General features: G+C 37.8%; 1 protein-coding gene across 1 annotated transcript in view; it reads right to left on the reverse strand.

The window, feature by feature from the left end:
• LOC131696780 (R3H domain-containing protein 2-like) overlaps nt 1-5,092 on the reverse strand; it is a 53,367-nt gene extending 48,275 nt beyond the window's left edge. Inside the window, exon 1 of the mRNA XM_059013208.1 lies at nt 4,641-5,092. The gene's annotated coding sequence lies outside the window, so the exon portion shown is untranslated. The remainder of the gene's footprint in view (nt 1-4,640) is intronic.
• Nucleotides 5,093-7,216: the final 2,124 nt, after the last annotated feature.

A 7,216-nucleotide genomic window follows, 5' to 3' on the forward strand; every position in this document is an offset into this window, starting at 1 on the left:
TGACCTACACCATACCCTTAATACTATGTAAACACCTACATTTGGCCTGCATATTTCTGACATAACATTTTGGCAAAATTCTAAGTGTTTAATACTTGGCTAATATTTAAATGTGTAACATTAACACCCCTAGTTTCATTAATCCGATCAAACAAGCTGTATGGCATTAGCTGTGCTTTCACGTGTCGTACTGTACAAATTAGAATGTGGAGATTCTGCTAGGTCTTTCTCATCTGAAATCCATCTCCATTCGTAGGTATCCCCCCTCCCCTCCCCAGAAAGTGGGAGTATTTAAAGAGCTGTTCCTCCAATCAGCACCGTTGGATCTGTAGACGTCATATGGATCCCAAATCACTCCTACATTTCTGCCCTTAACATTTTCCAGCAGCTAGAGCGAGATCATTCATTATCTCAAAGCATTTCTCCCAAACTCCTCTTTAATGCCAAACACTTACATAAGCATCTCATTATTATGCAAACGAATCGAGCAGGGTGCACGTTGGTGGAACAAACTGGAAAAAAAAACAAAAAGAAAACAGGTTGATAAGTTGATTGATGTCGTACAGCATACCTTTGTTTGCATGTTTTTTTTTTTCCCCCAGTCCAAGAAGAATGACAGAGTGTGGGCTGTGTCCACCTACATTCAGTCCTGTCTGTTTGCCTGCTACACTCACACCTGATGAGTCACCTCTCGGATCAAACTTAACCAGAACCTCCTTCAGAGAAAGCTGGAGGGGGGGGGGGGGGTCTCTGTTGCTGCTTCTCCATTCAGCAGCAGCACACATCTTAATTCACAAACGCAGCTTACATTTTTCAGGGACAGCTCTTTCAAATCAGGTAAGGTAGGGCAAGACTAAATCAGGGGCGGTGAAACAAGTCATTTATTTAGTTATTTTTTTGTTAACAAGCCATTTGCTCTGCATGCATTGCTCATAATTGCATGCAAACTGGTCAATGACTGATCCTGCACCCTATGCTTGAGTTACTCATGTTTCAGCTTGTATCGGTCTAACAAATAATTCTGTTTTGTGCTAAATTTAATGCTTAAATACTCACAGAAGACAGAAATAGAAAGAATATTTATCCACAGAGCAGGGATAGCATATTCTCTAAAGGGGATGAGGATCAGTTCAGTCTCCATGCCTCAAGCCTGCCCTGGACTGGAAGGACCCCCCTTTCTTTCAACTTCCCTCTTAATAGCCCTCTTCCTTTTCATTATATCAGTGTCAATAAGGTAAACACTGATGCCTAGGTTCACATGCCCAAGGGTGTATAAAACCAGACGAAATTATGTATTCAGTTGGTTCAATTCCCAACAACTGTCAATGATAAAAACAAACCGCAAACCTCAGGAAAGGCAGAAATGAGCAAACCAACAATACAATCGTTTACGAAAGCATCATTTCCAGTGATTGCCGAGCTGGGTTTAATATTGCATTAATATATGCATTACAATAACATTTACCCCCATGAAAAATGTATTATGCACCTGCTGTGATATGTTTTTTTTAGGATTAGACATGCAACAGGCAACAGACTTTATTTATGATCTTCGAAACTGATCTATTTAATACTGTGCCTTTCTTCACTGCCCAACTAAAAATAAAGACTCACAGACTTTGGCAGTAGTCCTTTTTGGCTATTTTAAAAGACAGTTGTCAGCAACTATAAAGTGAAAAGTTAATGAAGCAAAACTACCAACAAACAAGGTACTATATATAAAAATCAGCAGGAGTGGACCAAAAATATTAAAACCTAATCATAGCCTTTCGTACACTGATCAGAAAGAAAGTAGCCCAAGTTTATAGTCCAGTTTATATACAGTATCAGCTGTAAGGTCAAACAAGTCTCTCCTACCCCCTTGAATGCAACAACCTACGCTAATGCAACAACCTTCGTTATGTTTTTAAACCTATAGCTGGTATTGTTACTCTAAAATAAGCAATAGATAATCCCTCACAGAGGTACTGACTGAACTATGGCTTTTTTAGGCTATTTATATCATGTGTTGATTGGTGAAGCACAAGGCAGATAGATGTTTCTTTTCTAGGGAGAAAAACAGGACATTGCTAACACTAGTAACCCCTACTGGTATAATAAATTGAGTAATTGATTATTGATCGCCATGGTGTTTATTTGGAGCCTTGATTAAACAACACTGGTGCCCTATATGGAGCCTCACACCTCAAATATTATATTTCCAGCACCTTTTCAGTTGTATTTGAAGGATTTTGTGCAGAATGAATCATTTTTTTTTTTTTTTTTACGATTCGTTTTTTATTAAGTTCAGAATGCATGCATTATATAACTATACATAATAAAATGCAAATGCATGTTTTCAGGTGAAAAAAGCTTTGAAAGCTTTTTTTTTTTTTTTTAAGGAAACCGCTGACTGCTCTAATAGCTTGGATAAAACACAAGCAATAGAAGGAGAGAACAGACCCTCTACCATTGAACAGCAGTTTTAATCAGCCCCACCTTAGCTTGTTGCTTATAGTTCAAACTCAAAACTTTACCTGAACTGCTATGCCCATCCCTGGTTAAAGAGACTGATCTAAATATTTTTTACAGCCATAAATAAATAAAAAATATGGGGCAACTGTGCACTATTGGATGGTGTTTTCTTTTTTTTTTTTTTTTTTAAATAAAGCCCTTGGTCTTTTTTATTAATTATTTATACAGTATTTAGATCATTTTTATAGACCCCAGAGCCTATTAATAAAAATCAATTTTGCATTATAAATGCTGCATAAAGAGAGGTAGAACCAGTCACAATAATGCATGCTACGCACTGCCAATATTTAAAGTAAACAGCATTACCTCTGAATTACAATGTGGTGCAGTTGTCTATGTGTGTAACTCCTACAGTTCAGTCTTTGTCTTCGGGGACCATCCTAAAAGGTTATTTTAAGCCATCATTTTATTTTCTCCCCCAACCTTTTTCAATTATTAATAGGCTCTCTAAGGATCTGCAGAGGCCATTTGCTTTTTTTTTTTTTTTTTGCTTTTGCAGAACTGCAGATCAAATCCCTTGCAATAACCAAGACTAATTAAATTAATCCCTGCCTGCTATTATACATGATTTTTTTTTACCAGTTTGTATTTGGACCCATTCCTGAAGTGCTTATTCCCTCTGTCCCAATACAGTTGCATAAAAATACCTTCCTTTTCAACTACAGTATTGATGATGATTATCAATAATAAGCATAGCAGAAAAATATGCTTATTATTGATATATGTAAATTCAAAATCAGAGCTGTCAGGATGATTAAAAAGTTGGTGACCATGATTATATATCAACTGTATAGACAGAATAGTATAAATTACAAATGATCAAGTTTCATGACAATTTGAGAGCGATCATCAAGATACAGTCTATGCGAAAGCTGTATGGACAGACACCCTTCTAGATCCCCAGAAACTGACCTAATTAAAATAACTAAATCTAAATACAATAATCAGTCATTACTATATGTTTGTTTTTTAGCTCAATATCTATTTATTTGATGCGGGAAGAGGTGTATACAATATATTGCTCAATTCTTCAGGGAGGGAAATAAGTCTCCTATTGCATAACAGATTCACCCATTCCAGGTTTTACTGCAAGCTTGATTAGCCACAGTGTATAGGTAACAAGCTAAGGTGTGCCTTAAACATAGTAAAACCAGGAATGGATCAAACTGCTGTGCAATGGGAGTCTTGTTTCAGTCCCTGTTCTTATATTGAGTTCTCCATTACATCATTTTTTTCTTTAGATTTGTACATGTGTTTCGTTAAGCATCCCTTGATTAAAATGTATGAGGCCAAATGTTATTGTTTTTAAGATGTAAATAAACAAACATCTAACAGAGTGAATGTGTTTGCTACAAAAGGTGCGTTTTTAGATGGCGAGCAAAGGAAGGGCAGCTTTGTACAGCTTTTGCTCATTACGTCATGTATAATGACCTGGACATTTGCTGTCCTTAAAAAGCCGACTGCCTGCTGCCTGGTCAATCAGAAAGGAATCGAGTACTGTATTTGGATAAACCGTAAAATATTGGTCAAATCCGTGTAAACAAGAGGGTGCAATGCATTTAATCATTGCTACAACCGCAAAAAAAAAAAAACACATTTCACAAACACCAATATAAACGTGGCAGAAAAAAACGTTAATAAAATCATAGCATATTAATATTGTAAATGCAATAAAAGGAAGGGTTGTATTTAGTACACTGGTGGTAAATGTGGCAACACGGTGTTTAAGCAAAGATATAGGCTAACTGTTGCTCGGTGTGGGCGACATGCTGTATCACCTACCAGGAAAAAGAAAAAAATAATAAAACAAATATGTATTTGTTCTGTCAAAACAAAATGATACAACGTTTCTGTGCACGGGCCTACTGGGTTTCGGGCTAAGTGTTACCTGATTTCTAAATCATTGTGTTCCTCCTTTTTTTAAAATGAAAATGACAGGTGCTGTCAACAGCAATATAGCTCAACGAACAAAATACAATTGCAAGAAATAATAATATTATTTCACAGAACGAACTGCAGCTTGCTGCAAACGTAAATCAAACTGCAGCACGGTTTGTAGCAAAAAATGGCAAGACTCAAGTCTTTCTAATAAATGGGGGTATTATTATTAAATAGATTCGGCTTACCTCAAAATCAAGTGTTTTCATTCACACAGAGGCAAGCGGTGGTCCTTTTCAATTCGCTTCTTCTGCCACCGCTGCTTTGCAAAAATAAATCACCAACCACACCAGACAGGGGAGCCAAGTTAATTACAAAAATTAAAAAAAAAAACCCCGAAGAACGACTCCGGTTGTGAAACTAGCAGAACTAAATCTTCCGCGGGACAGAATGGAAACAAAGAAAGGAAGAAAATACGAAATATAAAATAATAAAGAAGAAAGCCCCGGGATTAAACTATAAGAGAAAAGAAACAAAACACCATTCCCCTCGGCTCCGGCTTCTCTGCGTAGCGCGTCACTACTTCCTGCGCTGTGGCTCTAGGTCAAAATTTCCTGCGGTCTTTGTCTGATACGTCACTAGCTTGTTTAACGCAGTCTGTGCGTATCCGTTTGCAGCGTACAGTGCAGTGAAAAATGTCGTCAAAATTGTATCGGAAACCAATTGTTAATTATCGTAGCTGCCAAGCACCTTAAAGCAACGTATTGTCCAGTCCAGAGTAATGTATTGCTTTAAGGCTGTGGGTAACACATTAACAATTGCTTTCATAATAGGATGCCTTACCTGATATTTAAAAATATATTTTTACATTGAGTTTGTTATTACATTTATCCCTGTTATGTATGGCGACCTAATATGCGGACTTGTCTTCTTGTCTTTATATAGCGACATATGAAAAACGCAAATGCACGATGACCTCATATGACAATGACATCCCCCCCCCCCCCCCCCCCCCCCCCATTATTAAATCAACTGTAGTACAAATTGAAAACCTTTTCAATTAAAACGTATTTATTATCGCTCCAAAACTACTTTGTTGAGCTATATTCCATGCGTGAAAGGGTTAAAAGCCTTGTATTTTCAGCTACGTTACTGCATACTGATGTACTTTATCCATTTGAATGATTAAATTCTGCATATTCGTTTGTAGAATATGGAGCTAACAATGTAATGCCACGTTTTAATCGTGCGCTGGATTATTGCGCTATTTCGGTTATATAAAGACAAGATTTTTTATTTTATTTTATTTTTTTTAATGTTGATTGTTGTGATATGATCTTTCACCTGGTTTCCACTACACCATTGTCACCGATTCCTTTTGGTTAAAAAGAAAGTTGATGACCAAAAGAAACCAGTGATGTGTTTCAAATACAGCTACTCATAATTTCAAAGTTGCTTCCTGATATGGTATTTAATGGCTTCCTGTGCTGTGGGTCAATTTTACTTCACACCTCAAACTGCAATCAGATCGCTATTTGCGAGGCTTGAGGCATGGAGACTGAACTGCTCCCTCACCCCCTAAGAGAAAGGGTGCTCCCTCCAGTCCAGGGCAGGCTTGAGGCATGGAGACTGAACTGTTCCCTCACCCCCTAAAAGAAAGGGTGCTCCCTCCAGTCCAGGGCAGGCTTGAGGCATGGAGACTGAACTGCTCCCTCACCCCCTAAGAGAAAGGGTGCTCCCTCCAGTCCAGGGCAGGCTTGAGGCATCTGTGTCAAGATGTGGAAACTCAGATTGCCCACTAAGTTGCCTGTGCCCTGAACATTGAAAATCATTGCACACAAATATACATAAACCCCCAATTACTTCCCCAATAGGCCTCCATTGTTTCAATATTTTATATTTTAGCCCTTGTTAGTATATGTCAGCAGGTGCAACCTGTCTTATCTGTGACTAAAATCCCCCTTTCACCCTGGAGCAAAAAGCTACGCAAATCAGCCGCTAGGTGGTGCTACTTTTTCAAAAAATCTATTTCGACAGCGTTTAAAGAACAGCTGTTGATTTCTTTAACACTGTGACTTTATGCAACGTTTAAAAAAACACCACAGTGTACGTGTTTTCAACATATCGTACATTCATATAATTAAGCTCTATATCGATGTGGATTGCCGACTCTGTCATATCTGATGTTTTTATTCAGCTACCTGCAACGATGCCTTATATGTCAGTACATTTGGGCCCCAATTTCGTACATGGTTAGTTTTATTCTCTAAATGAAAAGTCACTCTGGTTCCTGTATATTCTATCTCCTTCAAGCATTCTAAACTATCGAAGACGTCGTAGGGTTACCATATGGCTCCAGATTAACCGGACGCTTTGAGACAGACCGGGATTTCAAAATTCCCCCTAAATTGAAAGTAATTCACGTATAAATGAGCTCCACCTTTGCTGAGATTAATCCTTCTGTGGTGGAATTGCTTGGGCTCAGCAAACAATTCACACTGATCAGCTGCTTCTGATCAGATCTTAAACGAATAGCTAATTTATCGATAGAGCAACGAGATGATGATGCGATTGTATTTGCAGAATAATATGGGCGATTGAATTTTAACAAACAGAAAAAATAGCGACTGGCTGCAATTCATTCTTAGTATAATACAATTATTTGACGCGAATGCGGGTATTTAAGCACCATTATTAATTGTAGCTAAGGATGGTTCATTTACACATTCATTTATTTCAATTTAGGGGCAAGTTTGAAATCCCGTTCTGTATCACAGCGTCCGGTTAATCCGGAGCCAGATGGTAACCCAACGTAATGCCATGT

This window comes from Acipenser ruthenus, chromosome 45 (genome assembly GCF_902713425.1).
Source record: "Acipenser ruthenus chromosome 45, fAciRut3.2 maternal haplotype, whole genome shotgun sequence".
Lineage (NCBI taxonomy): Eukaryota > Metazoa > Chordata > Actinopteri > Acipenseriformes > Acipenseridae > Acipenser > Acipenser ruthenus.